The sequence below is a fragment of the Phalacrocorax aristotelis genome, chromosome 1 (assembly GCF_949628215.1).
Source record: "Phalacrocorax aristotelis chromosome 1, bGulAri2.1, whole genome shotgun sequence".
NCBI classification, from domain to species: domain Eukaryota; kingdom Metazoa; phylum Chordata; class Aves; order Suliformes; family Phalacrocoracidae; genus Phalacrocorax; species Phalacrocorax aristotelis.
Genome location: NC_134276.1, coordinates 164,365,729 through 164,389,292, shown reverse-complemented (window position 1 = coordinate 164,389,292; position 23,564 = coordinate 164,365,729). Strand labels below are relative to the sequence as shown.

The following is a 23,564-nucleotide window of genomic DNA, read 5'->3' as shown; positions in this document are numbered from 1 at the left end:
GAAGTTACAGTGCCATGTAACCATCCAGTTAAAGCATTCAGTTAGCAACAGGCTGCAGTCTTTAGCTAGGTCTCACCCTTGTTTGTATATGACAGTACCAATATTGACATCCTGAACAGCCAAAGATTATGTGCTGCAAATATCACCCAACCCCTAAAATGAAGTAGAGAAAGCAAACCAAGTTGCCTGTATGAACTGTCTCTCCAAACTTTGCCTCAAGCACACCACTCGTCTGCCTGGAGCTTCCTGGGGCTACGCTCACTTTGGGGTTTCCTTGTTTCTCCTTCTCATTGCCGCTTTGACACTTCTCCAGGCCAGGTCCAGGCCACAGGGCTGAACCACAGCCCCACATGGTCACCAGTTTCTATTAAAAAAAATAGAAATCAATCCTTAGATGCCATGCATGGCTTTGCCATGCCTGCAAAGCCTCTCTGACACAGCTTCTGCTTTGGTGTCCTGTCAGGATGACACTGTGACAGGGCCTCATTTCCAAGCCAGGAGACATTTTTGCATGCAGCTGCACTGATTATTACATATATGAATTTGTACAATTACAGTAGAGTTTCTGGAGACCTTTGCACCATGAGTTTCCACAACCCCTGTGCCAGAGGGTTGTAAAGCTCCTCTGATCTAATGTGCAGCATTTTAAACCTGCTTTGTACAGGTGTTAATGCCTTTGTGAGGCACTGGATGCCATGGGAAGGGGCTCATGATCTATAAACATAGCACACATCCAGAGAGCAGCCTCTTGCCATGCTCCTTGTGATATTTGTCTCAGGAGAGGGAAAAGATGGAAGAAACAAGTCATGTATGTATTATCACCTGACTACATTGCCTCAGTATTGCTCTGGGATCCCCTTCCTCTTGTTTGTACTTCAACTTCTGAGCTTACAAAGCTTCAGGGACCCTAAACCACTTCCCTAACCATATTCCTAGCGCAGCCCTGTCACTGCCCCATCCAGAAGCCAGGGATACTTCAGCAAGGCTAAAAGCAATACCCATTTATCACTTCTCCTTTCCTAATTAAAGAGATCAGAGAATGTATCAGACCACAACTGAGCTCCTGGCCCTGGAGCTGAGGTAAGTTGGTGGGCAAGCTGTGCAGCCCCTCTGGCTGATTCATTTGCCTGGGCTGGCATGTGGCTAAGGGACTGTCCTCTCCAGAGCCATCTGCCTTACATCTTCCCCCACTGCTAAAATTTAATTTATTTACAAAGGGCAATTGCCTAAAAGTATACCAAAAAAGTTTTAAAAATCAGGTGCCTTGACATTAGGGAGAGAAATAGCACTCAGGCAGTGCACAAAATCCCCAAGAGAGGTGCTCAGGCGTGAGTTACTGCCAAGATGACATCTGTAGGGAAATAAGCCACCAGATGCAGGGAAATGGAGTGGAGGGGCCCAGAGCAATGCAGGGAAAAGGCGGGGGGAGGGAAAAAAAAAAAAAAAAAGAGAGGAATAAAACAAGAAATAAAGCAGGCTGGTCTGCTCATCACTAGTTATTATGCTCTACAGAGTTTACAGGTGTCTTTCATTCCTTATCTCTGCTGAAGCAGCTTCCCTAATGTCCCTGTACCTGCTTCAAACCATCTGGCCTGCCATACCCCATCTCAGCAGACTCCCAGGCTTCAGGGCCTATTGCAGCAGAACAAGAGCCATCTTCTCTAGCCACTGTGACCTGACTCTCCCCTCCACCTAAAGGGCCCCCACTTCTCTCATAAGTAAAAATAACCTCATGCACAAGGACACATATCCCAGCTTTCAAAGCAATGCACCTCCCCAACTATCCCTTTGTCAGCCACCATGAGGAAACAGTCCTGCCTCCCTCACATCCTCAAGCCCACACTGGTGTAACAGCAGCAGTGAGGTGAACAGAGGATATGTCCCATACCAACAGAAATGTGAAATGAAGAGGATGATGCTTCATCAGATGACTTTGGACTTGTCAAAACAGGGGGAGAAACCCACTTGGAAAACCTGGCCCTGGCACTAATCAACCTCCTAGACTGGTATTGCAGGACTGCTGGAGCAATTGGGGCTGAGTACAAGATGTGAGACAACTGGAATGCAGAGCAGCAGTCACACAGGGTGAACATGGAAACACTGAGAACCATGAGCTTCCTCTGGGACTGCAACAACATGTTCAGGCAGGCAGCACACTTGGAGCAAGAGCAGAGGAAAACATGCAAGTACCAAACAGTCAAGAGGGCACAGTCATGAAGAGTCAAACCATCTGACCACAGCTTATAACAATCATCATCAAATCATTTCAAAGAATGGGCAAAAGGAGAAGAGCAAGCTCTAGAGAAAGCTCTGCAGCCCAAAACATGCAGTGCACCAGCCTGCCTACAGACCTCACTAGCCCAGGAGACTTTACCCTCCCCAAAACAGTATCAGCCCAGAACAACCACCAGTGCCAGTGATCATTCTTGTTTGCACAGCCCCTCTGAAGGGCCACCTCCTTAGACATCATGCCTGAAAACTCAGATGATCACCAGAGAACTGTACTTTGTACAAGTGAAACCTGCTGTTGTTCAGCATGCTGAAGGAAGTGGAGCAAGGTCCTTGCCCCTTGTGCACTGCTTGCTGTCCCAGGAAACAACCTTCTGCTAGTACAGTAAATACCACCACATATCAAAACCTTGCCTAGAGATACACCTTTTTTCCACTTCATTAGATTTTTGGTTTTGATGGGCCTCATCCCAGCACTGGAGTTATCAGCCAGTTGTGTATGACACATAGCTGGCACAGACATCTGCTGCAAGCCCACCAACTGGTGGGACAAGGGGATCCCATGGGGATGGATGTGACCATGCTTCCAGTTGGATGACTGAGCCCATGCACTATTCTCCTATAAAGGTTTTGGGCAGAAAGGGACTAAAAGGAAAAAGGCTGCCCTGTAGTGACAGTCCAGAGCAGCTGTTGCATGCGCCAAGAGCAAGACAGATAGTGCCTGCAGACAGATGAGCTGCATCATGAAGATGGATGATAGAGGTGCTTTCCCTTTCTTTGTCCTCAGGCTGTTTCCCTGAGTCAAGGGGTACCCACTCCCCAAGACCATCAGCCTGCACCCTCCTCTAGTTGTGTGTGCTTTTCTGAGGAGGTAGGAACACTCAGATGCAGTCAGTGCCTCTACTCCTCAATCACAGGCTGACATCCATTCCAGATGCAACGTACGTAAACACACACCAGTGAACAATTATCAAAGAAAGAGGGGAAAAGCTAAGGGGAAGGAAGCAGCAGGTCAGAGAAAGTAAGGACAAGAAAAAAAAGTTAAAAGTGAGAGGGACTGTGAAAAGTGGAGATGGGAGGATGGGAGAGCGAGCAGAGAGGGAGTTACTTTGCAAGTGGTAGCTAAAAATTTCCCAACGTTTACAGCAAATGATGCATGAAATACACTCTCAGGAATGTGAAGCCCAGAACCTATTGCTGCTAAATATTTAATCTGATTGGCAGGGAACTGTTAAAACCTCAGTGTCTGTATCTCAGGCTTCTACAGTGCAACAGGTAAAGTAAATATATCAACATGTAGTGATTCACCTGAGGTGCCATCAGCCTTTACAACCTGCAGTGTTGCACAGAAAAAAAAAAGCTGCCAATGGATATTAACAACAGCAGAAATGGACTACAGGAAAGACACAGCTAATGTACCTTGGCTCCCACTGCAAGCTAGAGGCAAGCAGAAGGTGGATGTGCTGTCATCTTCAGAAATGACACCAAACTGCTGCAACAATCTCATATGATGCAGTTCATGCCTCTCAAGCACCATAAAGTCACACAGAACTGTGGTACATCAAGGCTGCAGCTCTAATGGCTCACACTTCCCTGCATGTAATCCCTAAAGCCAATCTGTGAGCAGACCAAAGGCTGCCTCCAGCAATCAGCTTCTACCGTCTGTCAAGCATGAAGCAGGTCAGAATGTCCTATATAGGTGCCTCCTAATGCCAGCACATGACAGCACAGCAGGGCTGGCTGGGTGCATGCAGGTATGCAGCCCTTTGGGGCAGGAAACCTCATTAGCCAGCACTGCAGCAATAGTGAGGGGACAACAGGACAGCCAACAGGGGCATAAACATGCATACGTTTGCACATCCAGTGCAGACTCCTGCTTTGCTAACTCCACCCATGCAACTTGCAGAGTGGCTGCTGTCTGTGTCAGCTCTAGTGTTCATTAGCCGGCATCTGAGCTGAGTCTGTGCTCCCAAACAGCCACTTCTTGGAGCTTTGCAAAGGAGAAGGATTATGTTTGGGCAAAGCTTTTGCAGTTTCAAACTACAACTCCATTCTGACTCAAAGGCAAACCTGGCCACTCGGAGATACTCTGGGGAAAGTCTTTCTTCTTAACCATTTTGTATTGTTCAAAACAACTCATTTCTAGAATGAAGGTGTTTAGGGGTTTTATTTCTTTAGGTATACTGTAACATTTTAAATTTTCCAAAGCTAACTTAAAGGTAGAAATATTCTGCTCTCCTGTAGGGAACTCCAGACCAAGTTCCTCACCATCACCCAATACACCAGCAACAGGAGTGCAGTTCTTCCCAAGGACTCTACAGGTCCAGGCCATGGGGTTGACTTACTGCATCAGCACCGACAAGTCATAAACTGCATGAGCCCGTTGGCTGACTTCCAAAAATGAATAAATAGAAAGGTAAATAAATACATAAGAAGTGGAAAGTCATGACAGAAATGCAGGGAAAAGCAACATGCACCATACTTTTATTCACAGAGGACATGGGATTTTACTGTATCCAAAATCCCGTATCATGCCAGATATCTGCAAATCCAACACTGGCTGCGGAGTCTTGGAAGTCTGGGACAAGGGCTTTGCAGGTAACAGCATTGAGCGGTGAAATCTTCTCTAGGCATAGATCTTGCAGGACTGGGGCTCAATCAAACTGGTATTCACCAGCGTAAATCTCCCATCATAGTCCCCTTTCTGTATTTCTGGATGCTTCCCTGTCCCTGTCACAGCTGTTCAAGGAACTGACTTCATCAGAGCATGCTTTGTGAAGTGCTTTTCTGCTCTGTACGATGCTTTTGCTTTATTTCTTTCAGTAATTGCCAAATCACTGAAGAATTCCAAGGATAGAGCTCTGAAAGTCAAGACCAAGTAAAGAGTAAGTATTTTAGTATGGCATCATCAGCTGAAAAGTCTCAGGGTACCTCACAAACACAAAAGAAAGTGTGACTTTTGAATACAGCTGTATGGTGTGTGTGTCCATCATCCCAGCTCACAGATGAACAGGTATGCTGAGCAACTTGCTCATGAGCTCTGACAAACCCTGCTACTGTTTAAGGCTTGGCCAACCCCAGCTTGCCATGCTCATGAGAAGGTGCTGCCTGTAGTCAGCAAGGCAGGAGTCGTGTGTTTGCATTTCAGCCATTCCAGCTGACAGCCTGACACACTATCCTCAAACAGCAACGAAGGTGGGTTTGCCAGACCACTGAACTGCTGCAGGAACGAGAAACAACTTTATTGACCACAGCTAGCCATTAACTGAATAAGAGCCAATGCATGGAAAAGTCAGTTATGGGACCCTATGACCTGCCTCCTATCTTTACAAGACTAGCCTTTGCTGTAGCCCAGGACACCACAGCCCCACTTGCCTGCAGTGCTTTAGCCTTTGCCTTGAAAGGTGCTCTTCTGAGTTTACAACAAGAACCTGTTTCTCTGATCCTGGGCTCCTGTCACTCTTTGAACTCCTCCTTAAAATTGCCCAGGAGCTAGCTGTGTCACTGGGACACAGTCACTGCCATACAGGGAACTAAGCTGAAGCATTTGTTTTACAAATAACCCTCCAAACAGTTATCACAAAAGAATAAATTTAGGATACTCTTCACATCAGGCTCGACCGAGCCATTTACCCAGAGTGACTGGAGCCACCAGCTGAGATACTGCACAGGTGCATAGCTTTGTTTCTTATCCTCCCCTCTTCATTTTGCTTGGAAATGTGCTCAGTCTTAGAAGCAGATCAGGAAATTAATATTTCCAGGTACAGAATATCCTACCATCTGAAAATGGAATTTATATGAAAAATGTGCAAGATTTCTTAAGTACAACTGGATGAGAAACACTGTGATAAGAGTTCTTGCTTCATGATATTTTCCTGTTCCTGTCAAAACAAGGAGATATAGTACTGCACAAAGACTCTTTTTCTAAAGCTAATTAGCTATTTCATACCTCAGAAAAGATTCACACCGAAGGGGCAAAAAAGAACTCCAGCTAATCCACACTTTGCTGGAACTAGCTCCTCATTGCATTTTTTATTCTTATAAAAATGTTCATGATGAAATGAACACTTCTCAGTGTGCATTTCACCTCTAGTCCCTCAGTTGCTAAAGGCACCATTCAAACAGATCCATAATCAAAGAAGAAATCATAATTATTAACAAACACGTCCCTAACAAATAACCTGCAAGGAAAAAGCACTAGAGCACTGACTCATTTACAAATTCTGCAACCTTTTAAAGACTATGAAATCATACAAAATCTTGCTGAAACAAGATCCATTTCCTGATGCTTGTGTCGTCCCCTGATAAGTGGGCGTCTAATGTCATCCCTGGGTATCTATACTCATGGCAATTCCCCTACTCCCTCCTAGCCTCCTTGTCACCCGACACTTAGGCTTCTCCTTCATACAGATCCTGATTTTCCCAGCTTCAGCTAAGGGCCTGCTTTCTTCCAGATCTGCCCTTAGAGACCAAAGAGAATAATTGGCCCCTTTTCTCTCTTTATAACAGTCCTTTACAGATTTGCAGACAGTTAGGTTTCCACCCACAGTTATCTTTCCTCTAGACTGAACATGCCTGGCTCTTAGAATTTCTTATTTTCTACTGTCACCTACCCCCACCCCCTTGCTTGGTCCCCCTCCAGCCTGCAAATTGTCTTTTTACAAACACCACATCCCAACATGGATGCAACACCACACAATCACAGCCAAAAGGATGGGGAAGAAATGATCTATGAGTCCTGCAAATTGGAGTGGGAGGACTCCTGTGGGAACACCACATCCTTCCCCTCCTCTCCTGGAGGATTTTGGACACTCCTTGTAGCAAAGCTCCCAGGGCTACTTTTGTTCAGAGACTGCCATCGCTTCCCTGGGAATGGTACTTACGCTTCTGCCATGCTTCACAGAACAAACTGTGCTGTCTATTCCATGCTTCCTTTTGTTCAGTTTGCTGCTATTGTTTGGTTACAGCTACTTCTTCTTCAGTTCTGGTTAGCGTCCTACACAATTCCCCTAGCAGTGCAGACCAGGGCATCTAACCAACTGCCACTCCAACAGCACTAAACAATTCCTCACTGTCTTTCTCTCCTCTGAGTGTTTACATTCTTAAGCACACACTTTGAGGCAGTCATCACATCTTTCTTTTAATTGTCATTTGGCCAAGCTAAATGTAATTAGTTACTTTAATCTTCAGTCCCTCCAGCATCTTAATCATTTTTGTTCCTCCACTGAATTTGTTCTAATTTGCTGCCATCTTTGGGCCACTGAGTTCTCCGGAAATGAACTCAATAGCCTAGGTACACTCACATCAGGCACATCATGAAAACATGACTAGAAACACATAGAAAACATTTCCTTGCTCCAAGACACAATAGTTCTGTTTATGCAATAGAGAAATCACATCAACTTCTTTGCTGCTGCGTTGTATTGTGAGCCCATATCTCATTTGCTTGCCAGTGTAACCCCAGTGTCATTTCTGGCATTACTGCTTTCCAGGGGTGTACCTCTCATCTCTGCTTTCTTTCTGACTGCAGTCTGATTTTAACTCCTACTATTCAATTTATTATCCACTCTGCTAATCCCCAAATCCTATTCTGAGGTATGACTGCTTAGCTAGCTATATATCTCAAATCTCTTTGATTTCCAATGGAAATACTCTCACAAAGCAAAAGGCACAGGGTTTGTCATCAGAGTAAAGTCAAGGCACATCCCTAAATTCACAAGACAATATGGATTTTTCACACACCTGTCCCCAGCATCAGTCCCTCACTGAAAATTGCCAAAGGCTTTGCAAACGCTGCAGTTTGGCTTTGGTGGCATACCAACATTGTGTTGCTGTGTGATGGCTTTGCATCAGGCCCTGTTGCTCTCAGAGAAAGCAGTGGCCCCTGGATGCCCATGCATGGCCCTGTGAGAACAACTGGGAGCACCGGGCAAGCGCCAGTTAAGTATCACCCAAATGTACACTGCTGGGGGAGTGAGGGATGCTTCTTCAGAGCCTTTCTGTGAGACATCGCATTGGTACAAAGCACCCCAGACACTGCCTGAGCACCTGGAAGTCACAGAAGCAGGACCTTGGTGCAAAGGTTTTTTAGGATGCAGAAGAAAAACACCTTTCTCCCTTCTCCAAAACTTGTCCCTCTGAAATCTCCTCCAAAACTCTTTCCCTGCCCACCCCCCCACCCCATCTGCTCTAAAGACACCAGAGCCTCCAACAGCTCCCAGACTAGTTCAAAGGCACTGAGACAAGGTGGCTTTGCCCCCCTTCCCCCGCCACACCCATTGCCTGCAGGGCTCGCCTGACCCTGAGCTGGGGGTGATGTCATGAAGTCCAGTTGGGCTTTTTCAGCCTGGAGGAGAGGGGAAGAAGAAGGTGGGGTGCCACAGGGTTGGGGGTGGATGGAGAGCTAGCCCTGGCCAGCATAGATGCATTGCTTCCATGGTTGTTCAACTCCCTCTCTGCTCTGGGCCTCAGATGAAGGGGGGTACATCTACCCACATCCAGTAGGCTGTAGCACCAGCTTCCCTCCCTCCAGAAAACAAGGGAAAATAAAGCACTGGCTACTCCCTCCCACCCTCTCCTGTGCATATGTACTGCTAGTGCAGGTAAATTTATGAGTCAGCGCTCTCAGTCCCTCATGGTCCAGGCTTTCCCAAGACCAGAATGCAATTTGCTGCCAGTGAGAGTCCAACAAGGTGTATAAATCTGCCCTCCTGCCACCACCTATTCTCATGACCCATGTCAACCCACTTCCTCCTCACTATCAGCAGGAGAAGGCCTTTTGCTTAACTTTCCAATCCCATGTGCCAACAGAAAGAAATGAGAGAAAAGGCTTAGCACAACTCAAGTCACTTCAAAAGCTGCAATGTGTGCAAATTGCCTGGATTTATGACAGCATTTAGCACCACCACAAAGATCCTTGCTACGAGTAACAGGATCAGTTCAAGCAGAGGGAAAACAAAGTGGACTGAATAAAAGTACAAAACTGCAGAGTACCCATCCTTTGGATGTTCAAAAAATGTGACATGCAACATTTTCAGATGCACATATACACCTCTCCTACTGCTACAGTTTGCACTTAATTGAAGCCCATGGGTCCTCCTTGCAGGAGGCTAGTCCATAAGATCTTGGGATGCTTTTAGCCTGAAAAGACAGACCAGAGCTATGCATACATCTAGAGGAGAGGAACGCCAGCCAAAACACCTGACCATATCTCCTGGCACAGACCAAGGATGGACGTTTTCGGCCAAATGTTGATCAGCATATACTAGACCGGCTCAGCCAGGATGGAGAAGGTCAGCTTGGCTTCAGCCAACTGGGAGCGGACTATGGCCAAGAAAAATCTTAGTGTGACTCTTACCATCTTGGTCTAGCAAGCAATGAGACAATTCTCAATTGCATCTTCTCCAAGCCCTCCAGTTTTGCACCAAGGAACACCACCCTTTCAGTGCACTGCGAGTGGTGCGCAAGGTTGTATGGCTTGTTCTTTTATTTACTGGTATGAACATATAATCTTTCATTTCCAGTTATATTAGGAGGCACAGCTTAACCTGCTGCTTTTAAGTGAAATTTTCCTTCTCTTTACATTGCTATGCTGATCTTTCATTGAACAGACTATCTCCGGATGCTTTTACCCAAGTTCTGTATTTCTTTAGCTGGTGTAATAAATGTGGCATTTCAGTAAATCCAAGGTTCAAGTTAATGCTTTTGCATATGAACTCCTGTAAACCCCAGGCTTCAGCTAAAGAACGTGTAGGTTTGTTATATCCAGGAGGAACATTGGACGAAGCACTGTCTTTCTGCCATCTCCTTTTAAGTTCACTAAATATTTAGACCTATTATAATAAAAGAAATTAACGGTTTTAAAGGGAATTTAGGTCTTTGACTCTTTCTTTCTCTCCTTCTAGATCTCTGACAGTAAAATCAAGTTCTACGATTTTCCATCAAGTTTTGTGCTGCAACTCTTAAACCATTGTTTTATATTACTCTTCCAAAGCCATTCAGATTATGAGAAAATACTGTTAAGTTGCTTTAAAAGTCTCAAATTCTGTTCAAATGGAAATTTCAGCTATGCCAAATACAGCCATTTTAAGCAGTTCTTACCAAAGAGTCATTGATTTTTCTCCTCCAGGCAGAGTCCATGAGGATTTGGGGGAGGAAACTCAACACAACTTAACCTGATCCCAAAACTGAACGTCAACCAGATTCTATACTTATTGCTGTTTTATGTATTGCTTTTCCTGCAGTATTAGCCCATCAAGAAAACACCTGAAAACTTATACAGCAAAAGAAATGTTGATGAATCTATTGGTATCCTTAAAATCACGTCATGTATTGCTTGAAAAACAAAGAAATCATCAAATACAAAGACAAAAAAATAACACCTATTGTATGTAGCTAACATTAAGGATTTATGCAACGTTCATTGCAGGCATCAAAATAGCAACCTTGACAGTAAAGTGAAGTAGTTTATAAACAATAATACTTTTAAATGATGCTCATTCAAAGAAATATTGCAAGCCCTTGCATCTCATACTATAGAGCAGACATCCAAAGTTGATCCAGTCCTCATCACAGCCAATGCCAAGATTCTGCCTGACTTCAAAGGGACAGTGGATGTAGCCTCTGGGCTGCAGCTGAACCCTTGTGTGGCTACACATTGCCATTTGTCCTGCCACAGATGCCAAACTATGGTATCACAGAAGACTGTCATGTCAGAGTAGATACACAGACTTCTGTATTACCCTGTGCACTTAAAAGGACACAGTTAGACTGACAGGGCAAAGCTTCTCTCTAATTTTCTGTTGTGTTCGATTTTTATGCTTCATCATGCAACATTTTCTTATGAAACATCTTCCTTGGCGGAAATGGGCAATGCTTGTAAATGTATGCAGGCAAAGATGTACAAGGACATATAATTAAATGTCATTCATACACCAACTCCCTCCTGGGACACAGTGGTTATAGAAAAAGCAAGCCCTGGCCATCTCTCCTTAGCCTTCCTACAGCATCCTGAGGGACAGTCCTCCGTGGCGTGCCAAGGACAAGCCCTATGATACCTGCTCATGTCAAGGGACCTCTTATGCCACTTTGCCACTCTCTGGCTTGAAATTAAGGTTTGAGAAATCCAGAGATCATGAATGTACTGTGTGGACTGAATCAGCTATATGGACATTGATGCTTCTTGCAAATTCAAATCAAGTTCAGGAAACATGTACATCCAATCCAGACTAAGGGATCTCCAGGCCTTCATGTTCAAAAAGAGATGGACTATCAGATAGCCAGCTTTGTTACAGTGGAAAAATACAAGACAGAAGACCAACGATTAGGAGGCCCTGGAACACATCCATGAGGCTCCTGCTCTACGCTGCCCTTCGAAGGACCCCCTCATTCTCCGCCGATTCCCTGGAGATCCTCTGGAAACAAGTCTCCCACAGCTAGCATTAGCTTTTGGAAACACTTCCCTTTCCATATAAAGCCAAACATCTCACCAAGCTTATGAAAGCAAATGTATAATGAACAACAAGAGGGGATATATGAAGGGATATGAACTGCAGGAATGAAAATCCCAAGTGATTTTAAAGATCTGGAGACAACTTTAAAGAGCTACCTGCACTGTTTAGGAAATGATAAAAATTTGCATTGAAGCAATAACTCTGGTTTCTTGTTACAGAGTCTCTGTAGTTCTCATCCCTCATCCTTTGTTTAAGAGCATTTGCTTGAGGATCAGGTCTGTTCCCTGGGAACCGGCCGCCTCCTGTCACTTTTTCTCCCACCTGGAGTCAACACTGGAGCTGGATGCTAAACAAAACATTTTGTTGTCACTGGGAAATACAAATGCATCCAAAGCAGAATAAGAACAAACCCACACTGCCTAATTTGGCGAGAGAATTAGCTCCCCTGTCTCCCGCATCTGAGAAGACTCCATAGCCTCTGAGCTATGGAGCCTGCTTCTCCATTTCTTTAGAACTGGAGTCATTTACCTTTATACAAGTAATTACTTTATATTGGGCCAACAAAAAAACCTACCTCCTCAGCCCAGTCGTTAGAGCACTCTCTCTCCAGCACAATGAATAGGCATTTATATAAAGTAGAACAGCTCCAACTGGAAAAGCTCCAGCTGAGAAAGCATTACTGCAGAGGACCCAGTAGTCTGGGCCTTCATGTTGGCTAGGACAGCCTCAGGGACAAGTCCCCACTCCAAAGTATGCAGAATTGGAATGCGTCACCCAAAACCCAGTTACTTTTCTGCTTACCAGGCTGCTAGCTATTCTGGGCTTTTCTCTGCTTTTTCAGGAAAACACATCAAATGCTCTAATTAATTGCATTGCAGAACTAGTGAAACTTATGAAATTAATTTTTTTTTTTGTGGGGCAGTAAAGCCATTTCCTGCCACATTCACTCCATTACAAACCTCTCCCGTCAAAAACCTTAATCACCATTCTCTAACATCAAAAGCTGAAGTCGGGGATCTCCCTGACAAGCTGTGAGCAAGGAACATGATTTCACTTCAATGTCCTAACAAAAAAAAAAAAAAAATTTATAAGAGTATTAAGACAAGGTATGTCGTTAACCAAGAAACATCTTCGATTGTGTGTCACCTGGTTTCTGAAAGTTATTCCTCCCTCCAGTAAAAAAAAAAAAAAAACAGTTCACAGAAAGGGTTGCTCATGTAAGATACCCACTGTGGGCATCCAGCTTCTGCTTCAGAGAATATAGAGGCACAAGCACTCAGCTCCTACAAAGTTCTCTGAGCCTTGAAGTTCAGACAGCCTTTTAGCCCCTTTGGTCCCTATTGAAATGGTGCAAATTAAAAGTGGATAAAGCATGATCTTTACAGCTCTCTTTGAATCCCTGGTTTGAAAGTTTGCAAACTTTCAAACCAGGGATTCAAAGGGAACTTTCTGTAAGAGTCACTATGTCTTTCAAGGCAGCCATCCCACAACTCTCCTATTTCTCTAAGCTCCTTAGTTTTTATCTCCTCCTACTTAGAGGACAGGCCTTCCATCATGTAATGAAACAATGGCAACGCCTTTTCTGAGATGCCATTTATGCTTTTGTGGCATTTTCCGCTTTGTTACTTCCAGATGGAGTCTCAAAAGCAGATACTCGAATATGTGGTACCTCAGACCACATCCAAGCTGCTTTTATAGTTTGACTTTTAATGTTTCAGGTTGCTATCTTTGCAATTTCAATTATATATAATATTCTTTTTTTTCAGAAATAAATTAGAGGGCAATTTCAAGTTGCACCGAAAACATGGAGACCTGAAGAGGAGAGACTGCGAGAACAGATTATGTCATTCTGCCGCTTTCATTAGACTCTCCCTTGGGGACTGTCAGCCTCTGATGTTTCATCTTGCCTCCACTGAAATACGTCTGACACAAGGGAATCTCCCCCGAGATGCTTAGGCCGCTGACTACAGCGTCCAGCAATACCAGAGAATTATAGAAGAGGAGAGAAAAGGGTGCAGGTTTATGCAAACCCCTCCTGCATGCAAGTGTGTGCCTATGTGCAAATAGCCCCAAACTAGTGCATTTTTGTGCATTTCCTCTGCCACAATGCATTTCAAATGCATTTATCAGCAGAGTCCCATGACAGAAGTTCCCCAGCAATCCAGTCACGTGCAATTAACATCCCACTTTACCTGGGTCAAAGAGATTCACAGTAGCAACCCTTTCTCCATCCTCCTCCTGCAGTGGCCGGCAGCATCTCTACACCTTTCCATGCAGCAGTGGAGCCATTCTTCTCACTGCACAGGCTTCAAAAACCACCTACCCCCAATGCTGTGAAGATTTATGAGTGCCCTTAGAATCAGAGCCAGCTTTAGGCTTTAAATCTTCTGCAATTTATTTCCAGGTGGTATTGATTTAGGGCCTTCGTTTTTCACATTCCAAACATCCACTGTGTATTCCCAGGACCTCATTCCCAGCTGGGGATGCTGGAGTAGCAGAGGTCCCAGATGGAAGAGGAAAACCACGACCCCTTGTTATGACAGACTACAACCCTTCACCTACCCGTATCCCCTTGTGTCCTGTTCACAGCCCACAGCCGGAGGCAATGCACAGCCACTGCTGTCTTCAGCTATCATTAGACTATTATGCCTATCACCTGAAAACAATTTTCTGTTCATTAGGCAATCAGCTGTGATGTAGGACATGGCATTTGTGCTAGTAAATTATCAGCAGGTTCATGACACCAAATCTTATCTGTCTCAGCTGGCTCCTAGTAACCATCTCAACTCCTAGTCTGTTTTGAAATAGTGAACTTAAGTTTTACATTTGTTTCCTTTTGCAAAATCCTCCAAATTCTTCAGACGTCATACATGCAAGAAACAATACACCCACAAAAAGGAATTGTGTATATGCATGTGCCAGCGCGCGGCAACCCTAACAAAGAGATTAGAAGAAGAGGTGAAATAAAAATGCTAAATCCAAGTACAATGAAAAAGTAGAGCTTAACATGTCATTTCCTCCATTTGAGTTTGAGTTTGTGCTGGACACCTGTATAGAAAATTTCTGGTTCTTATGAAAAACACCAGAGGTCAGGATTACATGCTTGTTGCTTGGCTAAAAAACAGTGTAATCCACCAGCAAGGTTGTACCGTGGTCCCCCCTTCTGCTGATGCACAGGGGGCTATAAACTGGCATAGTTCATACACACAGTACGTTCCCAATGCTGGCCAAACTCAGTCTCAAAATGGCACTTTCAGCCCTCTCAGCTACCGGCAGGGGAATCTCTACTGAGTCAAAGGAGGGAGACCCTCCTCTGAACCCATTAATAAAGCCACCTATCTAAACCCCAACCATGCACAGGAAGCTCCTCTAACTCAGGGCAGGGAGAGGTGCAACTGCAAAGGCTGGCTAGTGAAGCGATGACTTTCAGAAACCACAATGCTCGTGGCTCCCCAAATCCCATTTTATCTTCTGGAAGCAGCAAAGATGAGTAAAAATAAAGCACCTTTAAACTGTAGCTCATCTTCCAAGACAAAAGAATGACATCATGAAATAGCAAGGCATGTATTTTCACATCATTCAATATGTGATGATATACATCACCTCCCCTTGCAGTATCAGGTTTTGGCACACTAGCTGTTCAGATGCTGTGATAGTATAAAAGCTTGAAAGCAATGGCTAGAGATGGGTGAGGCTTCCTAAAGAAACGGACATCATCTCAATCTAGAACAGCCCAGCTTATCCCATGGTTCAAGAACTGCCCCTGCACATGTTAAAGGATCATTCACATGAGGCCGATTTTTAAGTCTTTTCTGCACAGATTTCTATACTGAAGCCCTAGCCATCCCGCAGGACAGGACATGCTGTCACAATGTACCAGAGGTTTTAAAAACCAGATATCTTTGGGGATTTCTCTCTATATGCTCAAGCTGCATCACCAGTAAGCACCATCTTGTTGACTCCGTATGAGAGTTGGAGCACAGGGCCAAACACGCTCAGGTGGGAAGGGTTTCTTCCAATGGGACAGACAGTCCCTCCCTCCTACAAACAGAACAGGTCAACCTCAATATCTTTCTTCCGAAGTTGTTTGGTTAGGCGTGCAAATAACATGATCTATGGTTCACTGGAGATGGACTTTATTAGATACAAAATCCTGATAGTTCAGCACCTGTATCTAGCTTTAAATATCTTCAGTCACAGCCGTACTGCCACGTTTATAAGCATCTTCTGCTGTCACTAAACCATTATTGCAGTAAACATTTAATTTTATGTTTAATCTGTATTCTCTTTGCTTCATCTTAAACTCATTTATTTTCTGATCTGTCTTCGGTGACTAATGAAAATAATTGGCCCCTGTGCTCTTTCTGTAACGGTCTTTTATGCATTTGCAGACAGTTAGGTATCCACCCACAGTTGCCTTTTCTCCAGACTGAACTTGCCCAGCCCTCCCAACCTTTCTTTACAGGTCTTGTTTTCTCCGATCTGTGATCATTGTCTTTTTTCGCTCCCCTACACTCTCCCCAGTCCTTCCCTCTCTTGGAATTGGAGCCCCCAAACAGAACGCAGTTATCTAAGCAGGGTTTAACCACATCTGTAAATAGGTATTAGATATATCATTTCACCATTTCGAACAAAAAGGGATTGCATACAGAGCTCACACGCTGGCTGGACAGGAGGTCCAGTAGAGGATGGTGGTAGCTAGAATGATTAAAATCTTGATGAATGGTTCAAGTCTCAACTAGGAGTGCAGTAAGTGAGAATTGTTCCCATCTCACAACTAGATAGCTACACATAGATGAAGTAGTGTAGGCTGACTGCTACCTTGAGAAGTAACTTATGAGTCTGTACATGCAGAGTTAACTGGATGTGAGCTCCTATGTTTCTGGTAGTAGAGGTGAGTCGGAGCAACAGAACAATGTCCCATGGATTATTCAGGTCAGATAAACTGGTGGCCCCACACCTGCTTTGGTGGATGAGCAATCGGCAGAGACAAGCCACCAAACAGACCATGAAGACCAAATCCCCATTTTCCCCCTCAAAGTGTTTCTTCCTTATAAATGTTTCAGCACCACAGCCATGCACACCAATATTAATGACACTGTATATGCTCTGAGAACACAGAAACATCTACAGTATTCAGAGCTGGCAACTTAATGCTTTATCTGAGCCATTTTCAGTTTTGAATCTTCCTTGTGGATGGGGTTAGAGGCATGTGAAGGCTACAGAGGTCTCAGCTTAGTATCCCTTTCACTTTGAGCCAGTAACCCCTCTCTCATTTGTAAGTTCTGTTTTTCCCCATATACTTAATCAATCCATCTATATTGGTGGCTCTGAAACACAGTTATTGATTGCTTGTGTTAGAAAGGAAAGAGAGCCACCCAGAATACTTTACAGTCTGCAAATACCCTTTGTATTAGGAAGTATCAGCTGACAGTGAGTCTCAGAACACATACTCTTTCGCTCTCCCCTTTTTTAGTGGTCCTGAGTACAGAAAAAGACCCAATATTTTTATTCCCCTCACATTACGTATATTCAGCATATGTGTAAAAATTAAAGAAAGAAAAGTCAGTCCCTCCTCCTACCCAGAGCTGTCATTCTCTCCTGTTTCTAAGAAAACCAAAACACTAAACAAAAAGCAGCCTTGCCTTGAGAAGTCCCAATTAGCCGTGGTTTGAATTGACTTGATCGCAGCACAGTTTGCACACTGCTCTGTGCCACGCATTTGTTTCTGAGCACATAAAGAGGTTTTTTTTCTCTTCAGTTGACCTCAGGCGCATGGAGGTATGCTGCCTGGCCTCCACAGATCACCACCGTGCACTTGGTTGACTTTTACACACACACCAGTTCACACACCAATGCACAATTCTAGCTGGCAGCTGGTGGTTTGCTGCTTAAGGAAACCATGAGCTCTGGAACTATAAAGGGTGGGTTTATTTGGATTTTTTGTCCCCAACATGAAAGGGTAGCTTTGACATTTGACCTGTCTGGGTAAGTCTCCTGATTCCCGGGCAGTTAGCAACATGCCACTAATTTTGCTAGAGCATGCGCCAGTCCATACCTGCCAGGAACCTCCTCTCCTGTCTTCAGATGAACAGACAAGCAAGATGGATAAGTCAGAGGGATGGTAGAGCCCCCTTCGTGGCTGGAGAAATTGCCTTTTTAGTTGCCGTTATGACGCACTTAGCTGAAGCAGAAACAAAAGGCTCAGAGGAAGGAACAAGGCAATGGTAGCAGAAGGGCCGTGCTTAGCTTTAAATATCTTATTTTCCTCTGGTTCCCCTTCCACATATTTCAGTGCTGCGATCTTCAAACTGCCATTTCATCTTATGCAGTGAGGCACCCAGGGCAGTAGCTAGTCCATCTGACTGCGGCGAAGCAACAAAATGAATAGTTGATTCATTGTGGTTTAAAGAATTCTTCTGGATGGATGGGTGGGTGGAGGATGGATCAGGGTAATAGCAGAAAACTTATCAGCCATGTTTCTTCCAACCATTCCCTGCTTTTCTATCAGGTATAAATATATCTCCATGAAGGTTAATCACAGAATTGCAAAAAAGTCAAGCAGTCCTAGAGCCCTGATGTCAGGCAGAGCGGATACTACTAGCATCCCATTGTAGATTAGGCGATCATGGTACATGGAGGCATCTCTCTCGAAAGATCATCTAGTCCATCTCTCCCATTAACTAAGCCATTTCTTTGTGATAAATTGCGGCTTACACAAAGAGAAGAAAAAAAATTAAAAACCCTCTGCATATTCTCCAGCTGCAAGATAACTCTCCCCAGTGTCCACCAAGCCATGCTGAGAAGTAGAGTACAGGCAGAGTAGAGCTGTGGCCCCCCTAAAGGCCAAGCAGATTAAACCTTTAGGTACCAGCTCTCAGTCTGGACTATTCTCACAGGCAGCTTTTGAACATCTTAAGGAGCAAAAGACAGGAGCAGGGAATGGAGCCCATTGCAGAGACAAGCAGCACTGTCTGTACAGCACTCCCATCCTCTGCCAGCTTGGAGGAATGATAAAACAGCACTAAGAATCAAATCCAGGCCTCCCACATGGTACTGCAGAGACACCGATTCCTGGTGCCAGCCCAGGCAATGCGAGTTCAGCGTGGGAATCCAAGCACAGCTCCATGCACTAGCACAGAAAGGCTCCAGCACTGGAGCCAGAGTCCACCTGCCCCCTTCCAAACCAAGCACAAGGAAAAGCCTCAGCTGAGCTCCAACAGCAGATGAAATGCAGAAATTAGTGCCACCACCTTTTCCCCCTGTAGGCGAGGGTTTAGGGATGGGTTCATAGGTTGATAGGGGTTGTATACAAGAGCAGCTGGTAATCCAAAAGGAGGATAAACCAAATCAAAACCTAAATTAGTAGATGGGGATAAAAGGCTGGGATTTTTGCCCCTGCTCTGTATTTTCCATCTCCTCGTGACCTCTTTGTACTCTTGATGCAGAGGTACAATGTAAAACCCAGCCATCAACGCAGGTATCCTGAGAACCCTGCCCAGCCCAGGATGGCTGGGGGCTGCTCAAGACACCTTCCTTTGCCCAGGTGTGGTCTCACTGACAAGGGATCGCAAGAGGCACCAGGACTGGCGCAGGCTGAGATGGGTTGGTGTGGCAGGTGTGTGTCACCAGGCCAGAGCTCAGGGTCCCCAGCAAGAGGTGTAGTGGCTTTGACCATGCTTCTTCCCTTTTCCCTGCTGAGATCTGCCTCTGCATACCAAAGGCAGAGCCAAGGGGAAGCTGAAGTGTGTCTCGTTGCCCCCAGTCTGCCCTCAACCTGCCTCATCCTGTCCCAACCCTCTGAGACCCACACACAGGACTGGGAGATGAGCTGGTATGGTGGGGGACCAGAGAAAACCAGGATATGCGGAGGCAACACGAGCTGCTGCTCTGGGGTGGCGTGGGTGAGTGCTTGAAAATCGCCCATACACACACCTCCTCTCTTACAGAGCACCCCACACCCACGTATGCACTGCCACTCTCCCCAAAGCTACAGTTGGGCACACCAGGTCACCCCACACTCTGGGGTGCCATGCCTCTGCTCTGCTCCCCAAGGGCTTGGGCAGTGGGGCAGCACGAAGGGCCCCATGAATGGGGGATGCTGCATACCTAGCCCTCCCTGCCTGCCCAAGGGGCAGCTCAGGAGGACAAGCTGCCCCCCCTGCACTGCTTGCAAGGCTTGAGGTGGCTGTGCTTGATGGTGTGGGGCAATATTAGAGGGCATCTCCTTTTGCCCATGTTGGAACCAGCAGGAAAGGTGAGACGTCCTAGGTAAAGGTAACAGCAAGAGGGACTGGGAGGTAAAGGAGGGATGAGGATGTGGGCCCACAGTCACTGCCCCCACGGCTGAGCATCAAAGCTGCAAGACCCCTCCCCAACTCCCACCCACCCTGCTCTATCTCTGCCGAAACCTGGTCCAGGTCGCGGCTGGGAAAGGCCATGTCAGGGATGCGGCACCCACTTGGGCCCGGTGCCCTGCAGGCAGGGCTGGTGGTTGTGATGGGCGCTGGGTGGGCAGCACTGGGCACCCCTCTCCAGGGGAGCACAGACCCCAGCCCAGCTGCCGGAGGCCGCTCCCCTTGCCGGACATCGGAGGCAACTTCCACCCTTTCCCACCGATCTGCCTGCAAAACTCGGGGCGGAGGGCTGAGGGGCAGGGGCTGAGCTGGGCTCACCCAACACCTGCTCTCCACTCCCCTTGCCCTGGTCTTTGAGGGGTGGGCGTCCATCCCCCCCCCGCACCCTGCTGGCATCCCCCCAGGGACTTGTGCTTTTAGGGGCTCTCACCGGGCAATGAGACTCGAGGGAGGGGGCTACAACCCCCCCACCCCGGGCGGTGCTGGGGTCCCGGGTGGATCCGGCGGGAGCTGCGGGGCCTGCGGAATTCCTCCCGAAAACGGGAGAAAGGCTCCCACACGCCCTCTTCTCCGCACAGGTAAACTTTCTACTCCCACTTGCGGAGGGAGCGGGAGGGAGGGAGCGCTTGGAAAGGGAGGATCCAGGCGCGGATAAACCCTGGGAAGCCTTAGATATTTATAGAAGCACAGCCAGAATATGGCAGGAAAGGTGGCTGTCAACCCCTCGACGGGGAACCGCTCCTGGTTTTTAACAATAGCACGATGAAACCCCCTCAGAAATGTGGGAAAGAGGCACTGAAAGGACCAAGGCGAGGGAGGGGGTGGGAGGGGCACGCCCCCGCCGCAGGATGCTCCGGCTGCCTCAAGGGTTCGGGGCCACCGCCCCGGCCCCCCGGCTCGCGTGGCGGCAGGGCTGGGGGGCCGCCCCCCACCCTTCTCCTCCTCCTCCAGCTGTGGGGTGAGCCCACTGCTATATATTACCAGGCCTACGGTTTGCTGGAGGGACGAGAGGCAGGAGGAGGCGGGTCGGGGGTTGACGGTGAGGGTAAGAGTGGTGGGGGTCCGCCCCGGGGTGGGGATGTGGGTTGCAGCAGCTCTCCCCTTCCCCACCCCCGCCTCTCTCTCGGCGTCGGGGCGCGCAGCCCCACGCGTGCCGGGCACAGGCTGAGGCTTAAAATAACCCCGACACGTTCAACACCTTGTGCCCGGCGCTCCCGGCGGGGCGCGGCGGCCGCGGGCTCCCGCACCCCCCGGCGCTCCGCTCCCTTTGTCTTGCCACCATCTTACGGAAAGACTCACATGTTACGTTACGGTCCGGATGCACCGGTGTCTCTCGCGTATCCACAGCCGAGCGGCACGATAGCCATTTTGCATCCCTCCCAAGTGGGCTGGGGAAGGGGCTGCCTGCGTGGGGACGCGGGGTGCAAGGCGCGCGGGGGGGGGGGGGGTGGGGGGCGGTGGAGAGGAGCCACGATGCCCGCTGACGGCACCAGGGGGACGGAAATAAATTAAAACCCGTGAAGTTGCCTGAATAGAGCGCCTCGTAGGTTCAGGTTAAGTCTCTTGACGTGCTTGGACTTAAAATAGCCCTTCACCTCCACGCAAGCAGGCGCACTCGCCCCGGCGCTGGGCGGGCTCCTGCCGCGGTGCCAGGGGCGGCCCCGGGCCCCCGGCCCCGGCCCCCGCGTTAGGCCGCTCACGATCGGGAGGCCGGCGTGGGTTTTAAGTAATGCACCACCCTCCTCGGCAACAAGCAGGTTTCTACGTACTGTTATCCCTAATGAGCTCTATTTTCACATCAAAGCGTGACAAGGAGCCGCTGGACCAGTGAAAAGAAAGAGGCAATTTGTGGGTGGATGGATGGATGGGTATGGATGGATGGAAATTATCTTAGTTTTCACCCCTTTCCAAAGCTGTGTTCCTCTTCCCGTGTCTCCCATGACCCCACCTGCCCACCCCGAAAAAAAATCACAAGGGACTTTCCCCCGATCCACGGTGCCGTATGTAACTCAAAGCATCCCTCTCGCCTTCTCTCCATGTCCTATTTGATAAGCCAAGAAGGGAATCAACATGTCTGGTGAACGTTTTCTCCTTTTTTTTTTTTTTTTTCTTTTTTGTGCTGTATCTGCTTCCAAGAGCAGCATCACTAAACGTTTTGTTCTACCGTGAGTGGTCTTCCCTGGGCAAACCCGTGCACCAAAATGAGCTGCCAGCAAAACCACAGAAACAGGAATTTCCCTACCTTGGTTTGTAGAAGCAGAACCTCTAGACGGACAGATCAAGGGAGAGAGCATGTTGGGAATGTCCAGTCTCCTCTTCTTGCTTGCATATCCACATAAGAATAATAAGGGTCGGGGGCAAACGTGGGGGAATGAGTTTAAAAAAAAATCCTATTTGGCTGTAAAAAAAATATACAGGATTCTTTGTGGCAATCTTGCGTCTTGAAGCAGTGCAAATTGAAAAGCCGGAGAGAATCACTTCAGAGGATATTCAGCGCGAGTGGTGAGGATCGTCAAATGCAGGTTCCAGAGTAAGCATTCCTTTCGCCTTTTTAATGATTATTCTTATAATTATTCTTTTTTTTTTTTTTTTTTTTCCTGGAGCCCTAGTGGAGGAGGTTGAGTTTAAAGCAACTGGAGGTCGGTGCCGTTCTTCTGTGAAGCATGATTATCCTCAAAGCGTCCCCTTCCTGAAGGGAAAAATAAGCATCAATTTTGTATTAGAGGGGTCTGAAGGGGATAAAAACCGCTTCCCCACAAAGACATTAATATATTGAGAAGAAAGGGAGGCAAAACGCATTTCCCAACGGTGCACACAAGCGGAATAAAAAAAAAAAATTGGGGAGAAAAAAAAAAACCCAGCTGGCACGAGTCTATAAATAATTCAGATACGGGCTGACTACACCATTCCCGGGATAGGCATGCATACGAGACGGGAAAGCGGGCGCGATGTGAATCGCGGAGAGAAAGCGAGCCGCCCCCCCCCCAGCCCCGCGGCCCCCTCCCCACGCACGCACAGCATTTCGCCCACCCCCGGGCCCGGCCCCCGGAGGGCTGGCGAGGGCCGTGCCCACCCCTCTGCAGTGCTGCCGGCGCCGCTGCCCGCCGCGCTCGGCTCCGTGGGCAGCGTGGGGCGCGCTCCGCGCAGCCGGGCGCACACACACGCAGAGACACGGCGCGGAGGGGGGTGGGGGGGGCCACGACACGGGACACACAGGGACTGTTTCACCTGCGACGTGGCCGCTTTGCACTACGTGCCCCCCACCCCATCCTGCCCCCCCCTCCGCGCCCGGAACACAACCCTCGGCTCCTTGGGTTGGGTTTTTTTTTCCTCCTAGGGGTGGGTAAATGGCTGGGGGTCTGCCCCACACACACACGCACCAACCTCCAGCACGCGCGGACAGGGCTTTACAGCTATGCAGGCATTTATTTAATGAACTCGCAGGTATTTTTTCTTCCTCTCCCCTCCCATCTCGCACGGAAAACAATTCACACTTCGAGCTGTCATAAAATACAGACCCACATAC

The 23,564-nt window shown here is 47.3% G+C and overlaps 1 protein-coding gene across 1 annotated transcript in view; it reads right to left on the bottom strand.

The window, feature by feature from the left end:
- GRIN2B (glutamate ionotropic receptor NMDA type subunit 2B) overlaps positions 1-23,252 on the bottom strand; it is a 211,265-nt gene extending 188,013 nt beyond the window's left edge. The window contains exon 1 of the mRNA XM_075079039.1: positions 22,281-23,252. The gene's annotated coding sequence lies outside the window, so the exon portion shown is untranslated. The remainder of the gene's footprint in view (positions 1-22,280) is intronic.
- Positions 23,253-23,564: the final 312 nt, after the last annotated feature.